Raw genomic sequence first — 20161 nt, forward strand, 5'->3', positions numbered from 1 at the left:
GGGTGTCAAGGGAAGCCAAGCCAGTTTCCACCTTAACCTGGAAGAAAAAAACACTGAAGGCTAAACAGAACAGGGCCGTGAGAAAGAGAACACAGCAGATTCAAAGAAAAGCTGTTCTCGGACAAAATGACCTAAACTGAAAAGCCCCCTAGCCTGCACACTCCCTAACTGCTTTGGATTCAGTTGGTGTAGGAATGTGTGACAGAGAAGGCAAGAGGCAGAGGTATCTGAGGAGTGCCCCTGTTTTGGTCTCATTTCCCTCAGTGAGACAGCCAATTTTTCTAATCTATTAAATGATGTTGTGAGGATTAAATGAGATGTAGTGTTGTAGAAGTCAAGAGAGATTCAATTATTTGCATACAGAAAGGCCAGGATTCAGGAATAATTTTGGGAAGGAAAAAGTAATTTATTTATGGCCAGCTGGGCTCAGGAGCTTTCTGTTCATTTTTTTGATTGGTTATCCCACTTACCAATTTCCCAGCGAGGGCCCAAAGTTCCTGGGTAACATCTGGGGTTTTTCCTGTTTTCAAAAGAATTTCTCATCCTGGACAGTAGAATCCTGGGGGTGGGACCCCCCAGCAGTCATCCTGGGGGTTACTGGTGCTTACATGGATTTCTTGCCAAGCTCCAGATCCATCTATTAATTTTATTTTACCCTTAGAGAGTTTACACCTTTAATTTTAAAGGAGTGCTGAAGGGAGATGATCTCTTTTCTGTAACTACTTCCTGCTGGTCATGGGTTGTAGTGTTGTAGAATTTGAGAGAAGTTCAATTATTTGAGAATAGAGAGGCCAGGACTCAGGAATGATTTTGAGAAGAAAAAATGGTTTATTGACGGCCAGCCGGACTCGGGAACTTTCTGTTTCAATCCCGAGCCCAGAACAAGATTTTTTAGTCCCTTTTATACAGAGAGGAAAGGCCAAATGGTCCTTTTGTTTCAGTTCTCAATAGGCTTGAATTAGCATATATTTCCACATCTTAGGTAAGCTTTTAGCATGGACCTCAGGCATTCGATAAGCTTTTAGCATATTTTGTTTGCATTTCCCCTGAATACTTAAAGTTTAAGGCCTTGCATTGTTAAACTGTTTCCTGCTCACCAAGGGCAGGACTGCAGCCTTTTATCATCCCACACCCACAAGTCATAGATAGTTTAGGTTATCTCTGAAGAGACAAAGAGCCTCCCACCTATAGCCCACATCATTTCCCCCCTTTGCCAAAGTTTAACTTGTTAAGCTTTGGCATAATTATTGTTGGAGCTATGAGGTGGATGGCTGTTTGTTGTTTTGATTGATTATTTATTAATCTTTAGTGTAGCATCCAGGACTGTTTTTAAAAGTTTAGAAGTTTTCATTCTGGACAGCAGAATCCTGGGGTGGGGGCCTCCTGCAGTCATTCTGCAGCCACCGGCACTCACGTGGATTTCCAGTCAGGTTCCACATCCATCTAATAATTTTATTTTACTCTTGAAGAGTTTACACCTTTAATTTAAAAGGGGTGCTGAAGGGAGGCAATCTCTTTTCTGTAACTGCTTCCTGCTGGCCATGGGCTGTAGTCATTGCCTAATAAGGTGTAAAACTCTTAATTTATTTTAACTGGAAGAAGATGGATCTGGCATTCTGTACGAAGTTGGATGAAGTTTTCATATGGTTAATAAGATGTTCACTCTGAAAGAAACAAACTTAATTAAAAATTTGGAATACCTGTTTTTAAAAGAGAACATTGGATTACAGAGGTAGGCAAGGTTAGGTGCCTATAAAGATGGCACTCCTTAAAAGCTGGTGGGAACAGCATATATATTCTTTTTTTAAGTTATTCATCTTCAGAGAGAAATTGCAACAGACACTTAGCTTTGTCTGAAGACACATTCTAAGCTGTTCAATGATTGGCACTCATTCGCTCTGTTAGATGCTCCTGGTGAACTGGCACTCCTTGGGCAACTGGCTTCACTCAGGATTAGAACACCAAGTTGGAAATTCTCTTAGTTTTTACCTGTGGGAGTGATCAGAACTACAGAATAAAGGTTTTTTTTACACCTTGGTTTTAATTGTACAATTTCTAGCAATTTTGACTTGTTCAATAGGTGACTCACCATCAGCAAGCAAGCCTCACCTTTGCTACACAGCAGAGTACAGCAGAATATAGAAGTTGACTGAGACTGGCTGAGACTGCCGCCTTATTCTATAGACATGTTTATTAACTGTTTAGAAAATGATTTTACCAGGAATTTAACATGTCTAATATACTTCTGCACTTGATCCAAAATAGAAAAGATAACTTTATAATTATTAGGCATATATTTAGTACAAGATAAAAGTACAGCACTTAATATTAACTAATGTATTACTTAATGCATAAGGATTTAGAGTTGCAATTATTAGTTTTGAGTTTCAGATTTGTAATACTTTACATGTTATCTCTCCATGAGAGTAGGCCATAATGCCAATTGTGTTTAAGTTTCCCTTACAGTATCCTGGTATCATGGCTCCGCTTAGCATGTTCTTCAACGCAGTGAGCAAGTTGCAGCATTGTTGATCCTAGAGAGATTTTCCAGTATTCTACTAGCCTGGTGCATAGTGCTCTCTGGCACCATGGAACAGTGCCAGTCTGGAGGCGATATCCATTGTACACTTGGCTGTACCGAGTCATTATTGGCTGCTGCAGGAGCTTGAAACTGCAACGTAGTTTCCTCTACTTCAGGAGCAGAACCAGAGGCTGATATAGCAAATATTTTTAATTGAGGGGTCAGTGACCAGCCTAGCCAATAACTCACATGGAGAGGCCACTCATAATGTATTCAAGGCCTGGTTTGAATGCACAAGAGTTTGACAATGTTAAAATTTATTCCTTGTTTTTATATATATTTTAAACAACTTAATGCAACACATATATCAAATGACTGTTTACTTACACAATTTTACTATGAAGATAACAGTAGGTACTTTACTTTAGTAATAGAGGAAAAATATTATTTTTTATTGTTAAAATGAAAACAGAAGATTTTCAATAGAATCGAGATAACTTTTTATTACTATTCACTTAAATATGTACTTTGTGGTGGCCTTCAGACAGGTTTTATTATCATTAAGTTATTTCTGCTACCAATACCAATCTAAGTTTTAGTTAACAATGACTTCTAGAACTAGAACTATTTGAACATTTTCACTTTGGCAGATGTTTTACAAACTCCTTATACTTGACTATAACCACATTGACTAGCCACCTCATGTTTAAATAAACTTATTAAATTACAATTACCAAAGAAATTTACTCTAATTATTTAAAAAAGCATATCTACAATCTTTCTCCTTTAGCCTAATTTCACCAATGTGAACTTACAATTTTCATTACTCTAAAGATTTCATACATAATGTTAATTTACTTTATAAATAAACTATGGGAGATTATATTCAAGTTAAATAAAATTGAAACCATTATAGTTTATGCAAGGAATGTTCTCTTTTTCCCTTACAGGAAGCTAAAAACTTTTTTTCTTTGTTTAAGTTATGAAAATTAATAATTTAAAAGCATACTGACTACCAGGTTTTAAAACACATTACACAATTATTTAATTTTTTAAATTATAACCCAGGAAAGATTTTTCTATAGTTTTTATGGACTTTCCTTTACTTACTGAAATTTGTTAATAGAGCCACTAATTACCTTTATTTTGTTGGAAAGAAATCTTCTGGAAGAAAATAAGGCTCACCAGATTGTGGAGAAGAAAAGAATTTATTCTCAGTCTTGCAAGAAGGGGCGCAGAGCCAGATATGGCTGGTGCCACGAACAAAGAAAAATGACACAATTTATACCCCTAAGCCTAGCATGCAAGCTCTCCCTCCGTTTTTCCATAGATTGGATACTTCAGAAGTTACAGCTTATCTGAGATTTAACTTTCCCATGCAAAAGGTTGTGATTTAACTGCTTCCTCTATCACATTCCAACCATTTTAGTTTTTACCTGCTCCCCTTTGTTAAATAAGGAATAGAATTTAGTGCTGAAATGGCACCCACTTAGCTCCTTCTTGGGCATCCTTCCACTGCCCATAGGACTGGCCTAAACTGGTCACCTCCACTGCTGTCCAACCCGGGAGTGGGAGACTGAGGCAGCAGGCCACCAGGTTACATCAACATTTTTTTTTTCTTATGTGAAAATTAACCTAATCTTTGTTTTTTTACATTTTATGGCTGACAAAAGGTTTAAACTGGGAAATTACTGGGCAAACTGATTCTTAATTCCCTAGCCTAGTAGATAGGTTTAATCTGCCACACCTAGTCTTGCCTTTAAAGCTCTTGCAAAGAGGAGGCCCTTTCCCAATTGTTTCTATAATCAGATTTCTATGACTTTTTTATCCTGCTTAGTTTAATTTGGGCTTTAAGAATATTTATTTACATATATAACTGCATATTTAATTAACCATTTGAATAGAGCTCTTTTAAGAATTTTCATTTGTTAATTTGATATTATCCTGATGTATGAAGACACACTGAGCAAATGGGCAGACACAAAGAGTTAGACACAGAAACACAACTCATTGATATTATTTATAATTTGCATTATTTTATATACTGTTTAGCTTAATTTGGGGTCCCAAAATATATATTACTTATAACTGCATATTTAACCTCAACAATTTGAGCAAATAGGCAGACATGAATAGTTTGACACAACAACATAACTTTAGTTACTTTAAACTTCTAATTCTTACAAAACAAGTGTGACTGTAAAACATTTCAAAGACTCTTGAAACTCTTCTTAATTTTCACTATGACTGTGCAGTTTTATACTATGACTGCAGTTTTACACAGGAATTTTCTTTTTTAATGGATTGTAACCAAAATGTTCTCAATGCTTTAGCACTATTTTTTTGTTTCAGAACTTTATATTTTACTTTGAATTTAGCAGAATTTTGGATAAGCAACAAGATTAATTTTATATATATTTACTGAGGCTATTTGAAGCCTCAGGGAGACAGACTGGTTTCTCTCATGAATTGCCAATCTTAGGAACACTGACCGTCAAGGCAGGAGACTTCTTCCCCTCCACCCCCCTTTTGATTTTGGAGATAATAAAACTCCAGTGGTCATTTAACCTTATTCTATCAGGCAGCAATTTATTTAGTTTACACTTGAATTCATGAGAGAAAGGGTTACTAATACCAGGACAGGAGACAGTGAAGTCCCAGCTCATCTCTGGCCTGTAGGGGCAGAAGCTATTTTGAAATAACCATAGGCAAAGGCAAGGGGTGAGGTTAGGCTTGAAGTAACCATAAACTAAGGAAAGGTTAAGTTTAGAGTTTACACTTAAATAATAATTTCAGGCTAAATTCACCTAGCTATAATTTCAGTTATTATCTCTCCACTGTTTTATAATATAAATGCGTTTATAAATTATTTTAACTTAGTTACAGTTTTTATTAATTTAAAAAACTGTTAATTTTGTAACACCTTTAAACACCTTTTATTCAACTTATAACATATTAAATGAACTTAACTATTACTTTAGTTTTTCTTTTAAGGTAAAAGAATAAATCTCTTGCAGTTAGTTTGAAATAAAAAGCTGTTTTTCAGGATTTGATCTCTAGAATATAATGTTCTTTAAAAGAGAAGACCCCTTCTTTTTCAAACACTGAGGAAATGATGAGGTTAAAGCACAAGAAGCTATTTTGATAAAACATTTTCTTTGTATACTGATCTTACTCAATTTTAATCATAAAATTTTCCTTCCACAAACCTTCTACACTTTCAGTATTCATTCAGGTTTTGTCCCACACTCTACACTTTCCAATAATCAATCATTTTATCCTAGGACAAAATCATCTTCTGTTTCCTTGACAATAAAAACACATTCCATATATCCCACATACTAAGTTACCAGGCAAACTTCTTACAACATATAATTGCCATTAATACTAAACAAGTTTGTTAAAATAATGAACTTTTCTTCACTTTAAATACTTAGTAGCATGTAATACCAGAAACAGTTTCTTTGGAAGCAAGTTGTCAGGGGAGGCTGGCTGCCAAATAAATTTGTTATAAAATTACCTTTTATTATTATCCATTCAGTTTTTGTTTAATAATGACTTTCTGCAATTAGCCATTTAAATACCTTAATTTAAATAATGCTTTGTAAAACTTTTATAATTATTTATACCCTTAAGACAAATTTTACCTTCACAGAACACATTCTCTTACTTAAAGTTACTACAATACCTTCTAAGAACCTGGGCAGAATGCAAATGTATTTTGGCTTTGACACCCTATGGAGGGAACTTTACTGCATTTATTCTGATTCTGCTTTTCACCCCCTTCACTTCCCCCCCTTCCAGGCAGTCGGGTGCACAACAATCAAACAGGAATGCGGCTTATGAATAGAAGGTGTGGACTCACTGGAAATGGGCAAGCCGCTCTCCCCTTCCCGCTTTCAGCCAAAATGGGCAGGCAGAACCTACTCAAATTTGGCAACTCTCCCAGGGACCCAGCCACCCTGACTGGGACATCCCCAACAAACTTGGGTGTGTGGCACAGACACAGATGGCCTCCAAGCCCCGGCAAAGGGCCAGACCAGAGACAAGACAGCAGAGCATGCACAAACATCTAGACTCCACAAACATCCAGACTCCTCAGTTTTGCCCCATAATCATTTCACCCCCTTGCAATGGCAAGGGAGGGCTCCAGCTCAGCTGTAATTCTACTTTACATAAGGACACAACTCCAACACTAGCATTGAGCTGACACAGACAGAAGCACAAAGGTCACTAATTTGACCCACAAGTTTATATATATTTTTTCACTATGGCTGCCCCCACAGCCATCACAAACCTCAGAACACTTAACATTTGATATAAAGTGAATTCATTCACAATTTAGCACCATAACAAAAGATTTCAGCTAGACTTTTTTCACTGTTTAAACTTTACACCCAGACTAAGCTCCACCAGAAAAGCCAATCCATTTTCCTGTAACCAAGTTTTGTTTTGTTTTGTTTTGTTTTGTTTTGTTTTGTTTTGTTTTGTTTTGTTTTTAATTAAGACCAATTTCCAGGACATTAGGACTTGAACTATAAACAGCCCTTTTTATTAAAATCAAGCCTCCACTCCTTTAGTGGATATAAGACTAGTACCAGACTCTAACATGCAGTTAGACAAACCCAAAACACCAGGGCTTTTTCCCGGTTTTTCTCCACGACAATAGGACTCGAACCTATAAACAGCCCTTCCTATTAAAATCAAGACTCCACTTCTTTAGTGGGTATAAGACCAGTACCAGATTCTAACATGCAGTTAGACAAACCCAAAACACCAGGGCTTTTCCCCGGTTTTTCTCCTTTCCCAAGCCTAGAGAGAACGGCTTCCCCTCAACCTTCTGGGGCTACTAGGGTTCTCTCGGGAGGTGATCAGCCTCCCCTTCCTAGCAATTAAAGCTAGGGCCTTCCAGACTGTGCTCACCCGGGGAGTCTTACCTTCTTCCATTTTCAGAGTTCTTTTTCGTTCCCAGAATCTTTCTCCTCAGACCTTCCATTGCCCTCGATTTTTGTCGGGAAGATTCTGGTGGAGACCACATCTTTTCTGGATTAAATTTAATCCCCAGATTTGGGGTTCACCCGAGTCCTCCCGGCTTCCTCAGGGATTTGGAAGGGGCAGCAAAATGCTACCGTCTCTGGCCTTCATTTGTTGTCCCTTCGCGGTCGCCAAAAATGTTGTAGAATTTGAGAGAAGTTCAATTATTTGAGTATAGAGAGGCCAGGACTCAGGAATGATTTTGAGAAGGAAAAATGGTTTATTGACAGCCAGCCAGACTCGGGAACTTTCTGTTTCAATCCCGAGCCCTGAACAAGATTTTTTAGTCCCTTTTATACAGAGAGGAAAGGCCAAATGGTCCTTTTGTTTCAGTTCTCAATAGGCTTGAATTAGCATATATTTCCACATCTTAGGTAAGCTTTTAGCATGAACCTCAGGCATTCAATAAGCTTTTAGCATAGTTTGTTTGCATTTCCCCTGAATACTTAACGTTTATAGACCTTGCATTGTTAAACTGTTTCCTGCTCACCAAGGGCAGGACTGTAGCCTTTTATCATCCCACACCCCCAAGTCACAGATAGTTTAAGTTATCTCTGAAGAGACATAGAGCCTCCCACCCATAGCCCACATCAGTAGTCCTTACCTAACAAGGTATAAAAACTTTGTTATTTTATTTTTACTGGAGGATGATGGATCTGGCATTCTGTACATAGCTGAATGAAGTTTTCATATAGTTAATAAGATGTTCATTCTGAAAGAAACAAACTTAATTAAAATTTTGGAATACCTCTTTTGTTTTGTTTTTAAAAGAGGACATTGGATTACAGAGGTAGACAATGTTAGGTGCCTATAAAGATGGCACTCTTTTTAAAAGTTGGTGGAGAACAGTTTACATATATATATATGTTAATGTATATATATTTTTTAAGTTATTTATTTTCAGAGAGAAATTGTAATAGATAACAGTACTAGGTACTTAGCTTTGTTCTGAAGATGGATTTCAGGCTGTTTAATGATTGGCACTCATGCTCTGTCAGGTGCTTCTCATGAATTGGAACCTTTTGGGCATTTGGTTTCATTCAGGATTAGTGCACCAAGTTGGAAATTCTCTTAGGTTTTTTAGCTGTGGGAGTGATCAGAACTACAGAGTAAAGTTTTTTACATTTTGGTTTTAATTGTAAAATTTCTGGTAATTTTGACTGCTCAATAGGTGACCCATCACTAGCAAGCAAGCCTCATTTTGCTACAAAACAGAGTACAGTAGAGTAGTAGGGTGGCTGAACCTGGCACCAATTAACTGGCTACCTGCAAGCCACTAGTGGCCCCATTGTTTTCAGCTAAGACCGCCACCTTATTTTATAGACATGTTTATCAACTATTTAGAAAATGAAGTTACCAGGAATTTAACATGTCTAATGTACTTTTGTACCTGACCCAGAATAGAAAAGATAACATTATAATTATTAGGCATATATTTAGAACAGGATAAAGGTACAGCACTTAATATTAATTAATGTATTACTTAATGCATAAGGATTCTGAGTTGCAATTAATAGTTTTAAGTTTCAGGTTTGTAATACTTTACATGTTATCTCTCCATGGGAGCAAGCCATAATGTCAATTGTGTTTAAGCTTCACTTACAGTGTCCTGGTAATCATGGCTCCACTTAGCATGTTCTTCACACAGTGAGTAAGGTGCAGCATCGTTGATCCTAGAGAGAGTTTCCAGTATTCTACCAGCCTGGTGCACAGTGCTTTCTGGCACTACAGTACAGTGCCAGTCTGGAGATGATATTCATTGCATGCTTGGCTGTACCGAGTCATCATTGGCTGCTGCAGGAGCTTGAAACTGCAACATAGTTTCCTTCAACTTCAGGAGTACAAATGCAGGTGTGATATAGCAAATATTTCTATTTGAGGGGTCAGTAACCAGCCTAGCCAATAACTCACATGGAGAGGCAACCTATAATGTATTCAAGGCCTGGTTGGAATGCACAAGAGAGTTTGACAATTTTAAAGTTTATTCCTTGTTTTTATATATTTTTAAACATTTGTAATGTAATACATTATATATCAAATGATTTTGTTTGTTTTTTACACTTTTACCATGAAGATAATAGCAGGCATTTTACCTTAGTAGTAGAAGAAAAAAACTATTTTTTCATTGTTAAAATGAAAACGGAAGATACCTAATGGAATCAAGGTAACTTTCCATTATCGTTTACTTAAATAAGCATATTGCAGTGACTTTCTGACAGCTTTATTACCACAATTTTACTTTTTGCCATTAATACCAATTCAAGTTTTAGTTAACAATGGCTTTTAGAACTAGAACCATTTAAATGTTTCATTTCAGAAGACGTTTCCACAAACGTTTTTACAATTGACCACAATTATAGACTGGCAAATTTACTCCAGATTACAATTAGAATCTACCCCATGCACCTAAGAGAGAGAGGGAGCAGTTTTACACTTAATTTAAATTCATGAAACACAAGTTTACAGTTTCCATTACTTTAAAGATTCAACACATACAATGTTAACTTATCAACCTGGTATTTTATAAACCTAAGAGATAATACTTAAGCCAAACAAGTTGAAATTATTCTTGATTAAATAAAGAATGTTGTTTTCCTTTTTACAGAGGTGTAAAACCTTTTATTTTTGATAATTTAAAAACTGAATAATTTCAAAAGCATACCAACTTTTAGGCTCTAGGATATAAAGCAATTATTTAACCTGTTTTTATTATAATTTAATGAGGATTTCATAGCCTTTTAACAGTTCTGTATATTTAGATTTTACACGACCTTTTATAACATTAGTTTAATTTGGGTTTTAAATATATATATATATTACTTATATAACTACCTACTTAATTTTAATAAATTGAACAAATAGACATGAATAGTTTGATACAGAAACACCAATTTGTTATTCAAAACCTCCCTTTTTACTTCTCTATTTATAATTAAAGAGTTACATATATGGAGTAAAATATATACATATATATGATCAAGGACTATAACATTTTTTTCCCCTAGAGAATCACTTTTTTTTGTCTTTATTTTTTTTTAATGTTACATTAAAAAAATATGAGATCCCCATATGCTCCCCACCCCCCTCACATAACTCCTCCCCCCATAACAACAACCTCCTCCATCATCATGAGACATTCATTGCACTTGGTGAATACACCTCTGAGCACCACTGCACCTCATGGTCAATGGTCCACACCATAGCCCACACTCTCCCACAGTCCACCCAGTGGGCCATGGGAGGACATACAATGAAGGACTATAACATTTTATATCTGCAGTCTGACCACTAGTGCACACAGCCATAAGCCCTCTAATATTACAGGTAATATTACATTAGTATAGATGGTATACATATACACACATACACACATATGAAAGAGTTAAGACAACAATTAGAGGAAATGCTTTATAGTAATTTCCCCGTGAGGTTTTAAACACATCGATTTATTTACTGAGCGCTTATTATGTACCAGGTACTAATGTAGGCAATGGGGTTGGGTTTAGGGTGGAGGTGGTGGCAATGCCCGACAAAATTGCTGTTTTTCCGGGACTGCAGTTGTCATCATGGTTACCAAGGGCAGGACTGCAGTTCCCATAGCTCAGGGCACAGACAGCTCAGGTTATCTACAAAGAGATGAACAGCCCCCCACCCATAGCCTACATCAGTAGTAGCTTTTAAAATACCAAACTATTAGATATTGTTATAGGGAATGTAAGCTAGGACCACTTAGCAAGAAGCAGCTGAAGATAAGGTCAGGATTTACTCCAAAGGACTATTGAGATGATGGAATAGGGCCTATCTAAGAGCTTGCTAGAAATGTGTCCCAGACACATAATCTGCATTTTAGCAAGACATTTGGGTGATTTGGAGATGCATTAAAGTTTGAGAGTTACTGAAATAAGAGTTTATAGACTGTGTCCCCTGAAAACCTAGTAGAAGCTGATCTTAATAAATAAGCTGAAATAAAGTAAAATATAACAACTCCAAAACCTATCTGAGTAGGATTTTTGAAACTCTCTTAAATTACTCTTGCACCAAAGGGGAAGTAAAAATATAAATTTCTGATTATTTAGAAAATAACAAGCATCATGTACTCAGATCCACTGAGATACAACTACAGAGGTACTGAGTGGAAAAATCCAACATTTTTTTACAGCTATTATGGTAAATATGAAAGAATAAAAATTAAAATTTAAGCATTTAAGTCTGCAGAAAAACTCTAGATGATATTCAGATCCTGTTTGGTTCCCAACCATAAAGTTAGGGATGGAAGATAACTCCAAAGGTCTGCTCAAATTGGCATTATAATGGGCCCCTCAGATGACTCTGGGACCCCAAAGTGATATACCATCTTTATAAAAAAGTTGAATGAAAAATACATTCAATCCTGAGAAGGAACAACAGAGAAAATTTCCTATCAACCTTGGCACTGGATGAAACAATGATAATAACAAAAACAACGAGACAAACCATCAAAAAATGTGAGACAAATATAAAGCTGAAATAACTCAGAATATATCAATAATTAGTATAATTATAAATAGACTATCTGTCCATTTAAAGTACAAAAAGTGTTGGATTGGATTGTTTTCAAATGTACACAAAACAGATTACTACAACATTGGAACTCAAAAGACTATATGTATAAGCAAATATCAAAAACAATAACAAAAACCTGAAGTAAGAATAACATCAGATAAAAATAGCCTTTATAGTAAAAGCATAACTAGAAATAAAGTTTCAATATGTAATATTAAGATGTATATCCTTTATAAAATGGTCTTAAAATATATAAAACAAGAACTGAGAGAAATAGAAAGAGAAACAGAAAAATCTACCTTCATAGTATGACAGTGACAGCTAGAGCAAACAAAAATAGTCACTAAATATTGAATATTTAAATTACAGAATTAACAAATTTTAATTTTAATTTAATGGACATATATAAAATATTGCATAAACCAGTTGGAGAATAAATCTTTTCAAGTGCCCTCAACAGAACAATAAATATTGATTTTTTTTCTAGACCATACTGCAACTCTCAAAACATACCAAAGGAATGGTGAAACTTGGAACATATTTTCTGGCTATATCCAATTAATTTAGATATCAATAACAAAATGACAACTAGAAAAATACAAGCATTTAACATTTTAAAAACATACTTCTAAACAATTTGTGAATTTTAAAAGAAGTTATAATAAAAAGTAAAAACATGTTTAAAGTTGAATAATAATGAGTTAAAAATTTCAGGAAAAAATACTAAATAATGCGTAAAGGGAAATCTGCACTTAAATATTGACTTCATTAAAGTTTAACAGCTAAGCATTAATGAAATCACACATAACTTTTTAAAAAACAGGAAAAAAGGAACAGAAACCTAAATAAAACAAAGAAAGAAAATAATAGAGAAGAAACAAAATTAATAAAATATAAAACCAATAAAATATTGAAGTTCAACAATGGATATAGGGGAAGCAGACTCGGCCCAAAGGATAGGGCACCCGCCTACCACACGGGAGGCCCACAGTTCAAACCCTGGGCCTCCTTGACCCGTGTGGAGCTGGCCCATGCTCAGTGCTGATGCGCGCAAGGAGTGCTGTGCCATGCAGGAGTGTCCCCCACGTAGTGGAGCCCCACACTCAAGGAGTGCACCCTGTAAGGAGAGTCGACCAGCATGAAAGAAAGTGCAGCCTGCCCAAGAATGGCACCACAGACATGGAGAGCTGACACAACAAGATGATGCAACAAAAAGAAACACAGTTTCCTGGTGCCACTGATAAGGATAGAAGTGGTCACAGAAGAACACACAGCGAATGGACAGAGAGAGCAAACAACTGGGGGGGGGGGGCGGGGGTAAGGGGAGAGAAATAAATAAATTTAAAATTTTTGACAATTAAGTTTTGTGAAATGAAATAAAGTTGATCATCATAACCTTTAAAATCTGTTTGATCTCAATAGCACCTATAGTCATGTCCTCTCTTGCATTACAAAATTGCTTATTTATGCTTTCTCTCTTTTTCTTCACTATCAATCAAGCTTGATTTTGATCCATTTTATTTGCCATTTTAAAAAAGAAATGACATATTTTGCCAAAGATGTGAATCAACAAAAACTCTGAATTATTTGTGGAAAATGTAAACTGATACACTTTACCAAATAGCTTACAATTAAATAATTTAGTTTAGCAGCAATATATAGCTGTGAAAACAAATGAACATCAAAAATGTAATACTGAGCAAAAAGAAGTAAGTCATAGATGAATACTTCATGATTCTGTTTATATCATAATTTTAAAGTGCTATTAAAAGCATTTACAATCAGTATATGTAACTGAAAGAAAACATGCAAACTACAATGGGAAAGGGAATTAGTGGAGAATACTTAACAAGATGCTAGAATGAAGAAAACATCTATACACAAGTGGGTCAAGTGACCAAAAATGATGGCCACATAGGAGAATAAAGATGAAAATATAAAGTTAACAAAAGTTACTCTACTGGAACCAAATGAATTAATATGAGCAGTATGGGTCACCACTGAGGTGCACTTTCCCCCTTGTTAATCAGTCCAGTGCACCAGACATTGTCCAGGACCTGTTAGAGTTGGTGGTTTTTGTCTCAACTATGTTGTCAGATACTTCATAAAGACAAGGTAACTTACATTGAGGGATGTGCTAGCTATATCCACCATGCTAGGTAGCAGCTTGATAACAAATATTGTTTGTGATTCAAAAGCAGGATTGAGTCAATTTTGCCTTCTGTTTACCTGAATTTTCCTTCTCCAGTCCCTTCTTCATATCCAAAACCAATACTTTCACCTTTGTAAATCCTCCCATCCCAAAATAGCTCTCTGCCCTGTATTTTGAAATTCTCATTCTTAAAGGAACTTTCCCATCTGCATTTAAACATGTTCTAGTTTTTCCACCTTAAAAAAACATAAAAATAAAACTAATTTCCCCCAAAATAGCCCTTAGCCCTACATCCTCTTCAATGTATATATCTTTCACTCTTCGCCATTCTTGAACTAATAGTGCATAGCCTATTTTGCTATTTCTTTGCTTCCCTATAATTCCTAATCCAAATTTCTTTTGGATTACACCAATATTGTTGAACTAAAACAGGTCTCCCTAAAATGGCCATAATCTCCATTTCACTAAGTTCAGTGGATATTTGTTATTCATTCAACACAACTGAATATTCCTTTCTATATGAAACTTTCTTTTCCCTTGGCTTCTGTGCCACTTTATCCTTCTCTTCCTCCCACATCTAAAGCCATCCTCCCTATGGCTTCTTTGCAGATTCATCCTCTTTTCTACCCTTAAATGTTAGTGTATCCAAGTCTTGATGCAAAGCTTCCTTCTTCTTTGCCCATGGCAGGGTTACAGTTACCACCTGTACACTGATGATTCTAAATAATACATATATATCTAGCTGAGATCTCTATTCTGAGCTCCTAAACCATATGTCTAATTGCCTACCTGAAAGATTCAGTTGGGATATCTCAAGAAGAAAAAAACTCAAAATGCTCTTTTATTTCTTCATTCATATATACAACAAATATTTTTTGACTGGGCTTCATTTCAGACACTATTCTAGGCACTTGGAGAAACAGAAATGAATAAGACAATATTCCTTTCTCATGTAACATACCTTATAATTGGGGAGGCAGACAAAATACAAACAAATACATAATTGTAAGTGGTGCAAGTCCAAAACAGAGCCCAAGATAATTTGTTCATCTTAATATTTTTTTATTCTTTTGTGAGAGAAGTTGTGGGTTTACAGAAAAATCATGCATAAAATACAGGATTCCTATTTACCATCCCACCACTAACAACTTGCATTCATTTGGAACATATGTTAGACTTGATGATAGCACATTTTTATAATTGTACTATTTATTAAAGTCCATGGCTTAATTTAGGGTTCACTGTTTGTGTCCAGTAGTTCTGTGGATTTTTTTTAAATTTTGTGACTATATACAAAATCTAACATTTCTCATTTTAATCACATTCAAATATATATTTCAGTACTATTAATTGCATTCACAATATTGTGCTACCATCACCACCACCATTACCTAAACATTTCCATCATTCCAAATAAGAACCCTGTACATGTTAAGCCTTAACTTCCCATTCCCCATCCCACCCCATCCACTGGTAACCTATATTCTAGATTCTGACTCAGTGAGTATGCTTATTCTAACTGTTTCAAATCAGTGAGATGATATAATATTTGTCCATTTATGTCTACCTTAATTCATGCAATGATGTCTTCAAGTTTCAACCATGGTATCGTATGTATCAGGACTTCATTCCTTTTTAAGGCTGCATAAAATACCACTGTAGATATACCACATTTCCTTTATCCACTCATTGCTTGATGAGCAATTAAGTTGCTTCTATCGTTTGGCAATTGTGAATACTACTGCTATGAAGATCTGTGTGCAAATATCTGTTCCAGTCCCTACTTTCACTTCTTTTGGATATATGCCTAGTAGTGGGATTGCTGGGTCATATGGTAGTGCAACACTTAGCTTTCTGAGGAACCACCAAACTATCTTCCACAGCAGCTGCACCACTTTATGTTGCCACTAGCCATGAATGAGTGTTCTATTTCTCCACATCCTCTCCAACGCTTGTTATTTTCCATTTTTCCCATAACAGCCATTCTGATGGGTATGAATGTGGTTTTGATTTGCATTTCCCTGATGGCTAATGATGATGATCATCTTTTTATGTGCTTTCTGACCATTTATACCTCTTCTTTGGAGAGATGTCTATTCAGAACTTTTGCCCATTTGTAATTGGATTGTTTAACTTTTTGTTAAGTCAAAGGATTTATTGAATGTACTCTATATTATTTCTTTATCAGATATGTGGTTTCCAAATATTTTCTCCCATTGTATAGGTTATCTTCTTACTTTCATGTAAAGTACTTTAAGGAATGAAAATTTTTTAACTTTGATGAGGTCTGATTTATCTATTTTTTCTTTTGCTTCTTTCTTGTTCTTTGGGTCCAAGAAACCATTGCCTAACACAAGATCCTGAAGATGCTTCCCTAGATTTTCTTCTAGGAGTTTGATAGCTCTAGCTCTTATATTTAGGTCTTTGATCTATTTTGAGTTGATTTGGTATATGGTGTGAAAGAGAACCTCCTATTTTTTTTTGCAAACATAGATCTAGTTTTCTCAGCACCATTCATTGAAGACACTATTCTGTCTTTCTTTTTTATAAAAACTTATTTCAAATTCAAAAATAGAGAAAAGCAGCTCAATAAGTTATGGAAGCATTACTCCAAAAAAGTACTGTCCAGTCATTTTGAGTTCATCTAAATCCAACTACATCAATTGTTCCTCTAATGTTCAGAAAGATACTCAGATTAACACAGATTAGTTAAATGACATAGTCAAGATCTCCTTATTAAAAAAAAATGAAGAAGAGAAAAAAAATGCTTAATCATATTCATAGCCCACAAAACCAAACCCCATATTCTTTTTATTTTTTACCTTTAGCATTAGTATGGTACCAACTTTGCTTTTGTTACAAAAAAATTACAATGTTTTTGTTAACTATAGTCTATAAATTAAATTAGTTATACTTTCTCATGTATCACCACATTCTTAATACCGTGTAGTAGAAAAACATTTCTGTATTTATCTTATTAACCACAATTCTCATCTACTGCCAAAATCAATCTTATACATTCCCTATATTATCCTCCAACTGTCCTCCAACTAACATTGATCTCCCTAGACTAGTTCTTTCAGTCACAATCATATTCATAAATCAAATGTGCTTGTTACATTTATAATAATGTGTTACCATCAAGTCCAACCATTACCACATATTTATAGTTGACCTTATAAAACATTCTACATAATAGAAAGAGACAATTCTTTCTATCTGAGTGGACTTTGTCCCCTTGTCAAAAATCAGTTGGCCATAAAGGGGAAGATTGATTTCTGATCTTTCAATTCTATTCCATTGGTCTATATGACTATCTTTGTGTTAATGCCTGCTGTGGCTTTGCAATAAGTTTTAAGATCAGGATGTGTGAGTCCTCCAACTTCATTCTTCTTTTCAAGATGGCTTTAGCTATTTGGGGCCCTTACCCTTCCATATAAATTTGAAGATTGGCTTTTCCATTTCTGCAAAGAAGGTTGTTGGAAATTTGGTTGGCAATGCATTGAACCTATAAATTGAATCTATAAATTGACATCTTAACAATATTTAGTCTTCCAATCCATGGATACAGAATATCCTTTCATTTATATAAGTCTTCTTTCACTTCTTCCAGCAATGTTTTATAGTTTTTTGTGTACAAATTCTTTACATCATTGGTTAGACTTCTTTCTAGATATTTGATTCTTTTATTTGTTATTGTGCATGGACTTTTTTCTTGATTTCTTCCTCTATTTGTTCATTGTGTATAGAAACAATATTTATTTTTGAGTATTGACCTTGTACTCCAACACTGCTTAAATGAATTCATTTATTCGTTCTAGGAGATTTGTTGTGAATTTTTCAGCATTTCCTGTTTATAAGATCATATCATCTACAAATAGGAAAAGTTTTAATTCTTTTCAAATTTGAATGGCTTTTCTTTCTTTTCCTTGACCAATTGCTGTGGCAAGAAGTTCCAGTACAATGTTGAATAACAGTGAGGGCATACCAATTGTGTTCCAGATCTTAGAGGAAAATCTTTCAGTCTTTCACCATTAAGTAGCATGTTAGCTGTGGGCTTTTCATATATGCCCTTCAGCATGAGGATGTTCCCTTATATTCCTAGTGTCCTAAGATTTTTATCAAGAAGGATGCTGTATTTTATTAAATGCCTTTTCTGCATCAATTGAGATGATCATATGGGTTTTCCCTTCATAGATTTTTTAATGTTGAACCAACCTTGCAAATCAATGATAAATCCCACTTGATCATGATGTGTAATTCTTTTAACAAGCTGTTGGATTTGGTTTTCTAGTATTTTGCTGAGGATTTTTCACACAATGTTCATAAGATATATTAGTATGTAATTTTCTTGTGGTATCTTTATCTGGCTATGGTATGTGGGTGATGTTGGACTCAGAATGAATTAGAAAGTGTTCCTTTCTTGTAATGGTTTGAAGCTGTTTGTAACCCAGAACAAAACATATATATAAAGTTAACCCATTACTATCATTGTAAATCCATTGGAAGTAGAATTTTTTCATGATGTTTGTGTCCCAGCTCAACCAGGATGGGTCTAAATCCTATTACTGGAGTCCTTTACAATGGAATGAATGTGGAAAATAAGAAGGAAAGCCACAGAAGCAAGGGACTGAAATAAATGAAATCCAGAAATGAAGGAAGAGACCAGGAGAAGCCACTGTGTGCCTTGCCATGTGACAGAAGAGTCAAGGATTGCTGGCAGCCAGTCTTTGGGAAAAAACCATTGCCTTGATGATGTCTTGCTTGGGACATTTTCTTGACCTAAACCTGTAAGCTAATAAATTCCCACTGTATAAACCAGCCCATTTCATGATTTTGCTTGGAGATATTAGGACTCTAAAACACTCATCTTCAATTTTTTGGAAGAGTTTGAGCAGAATTGGAGTTAAGTCTTCTTAGAATGTTTAGTAGAATTTCCCTGCAAAATCATCAGACCCTGGGATTTCCTTTGTTCAGAGGTTTTGGATTATTAATTCAATCTCTTGACTAATAATTGGTTTGCTGAGTCATTGTAGGTAGTTTGTGTGTTTCTAAGATTTATTCATTTCATCTAGTTTATCTAAATATTGTACAGTTGTTCATAGTATCCACTTACAGTTATTTTTATTGCAGTGGGCTAGGTAGTAATGTCCCCCATTTCATTTCTGATTTTCTTTATTTGTAGTCCATCTGTTTTTTTCTTTGTCAGTCTAGCTAAAGTTTTGTTGATTTTATTTACCTAGTCAAAGAACTAACTTTTGGTTTTGTTGATTGTATTGTGTTTTGTTTTCTATTTCATTTATCTCCCTTCTAATCTTTGTTATTTCCTTCCATCTACTCTCTTTGGGTTTAGTTTGTTCTTCTTTTCCTATTTGTTCAAATTTTGAGGACCAGGTCTCTGAAATGATGTCTTTCTTCTTTTTTAATATAAGCATTTAATGTAAGCTTTAAATACTAATATTTAAATGTAACCTTGTATTTAAATGTAACCTATATTTAAATGTAACCTTTTTTAGTGTAAGCATTTAATGTTAGCATTAAAGGTATAACCTTCCCTCTCAGCACTATCTTTACTGCATCTCTTAAGTCTTATTATGTTGTATTTTCATTTTCATTCATCTCAAGATATTTCCTAATTTCCCTTATGATTTTCTCCTTAACCCAGTGGTTGTTTAAGAGTATGTTGTTTAATTTCCATGTATCTGTGAATTTTCCCTTTCTCAATTTGTTATTGATTTCTAGCTTCATTTCATTGCGCTTGGAGAATATACATTATGTGATTTCAATATTTTTTTAATTTATTGAGACTTGTTTTGTGATCCAACATATGGTCTATCCTGGATATAATCCATGAGCACTCAAGAAGAATATATATTATTCCATTTTTGTTGGGTTCAGTCTTCTATGTATGT

Source organism: Dasypus novemcinctus, chromosome 2 (assembly GCF_030445035.2).
Source record: "Dasypus novemcinctus isolate mDasNov1 chromosome 2, mDasNov1.1.hap2, whole genome shotgun sequence".
NCBI classification, from domain to species: Eukaryota; Metazoa; Chordata; class Mammalia; order Cingulata; family Dasypodidae; genus Dasypus; species Dasypus novemcinctus.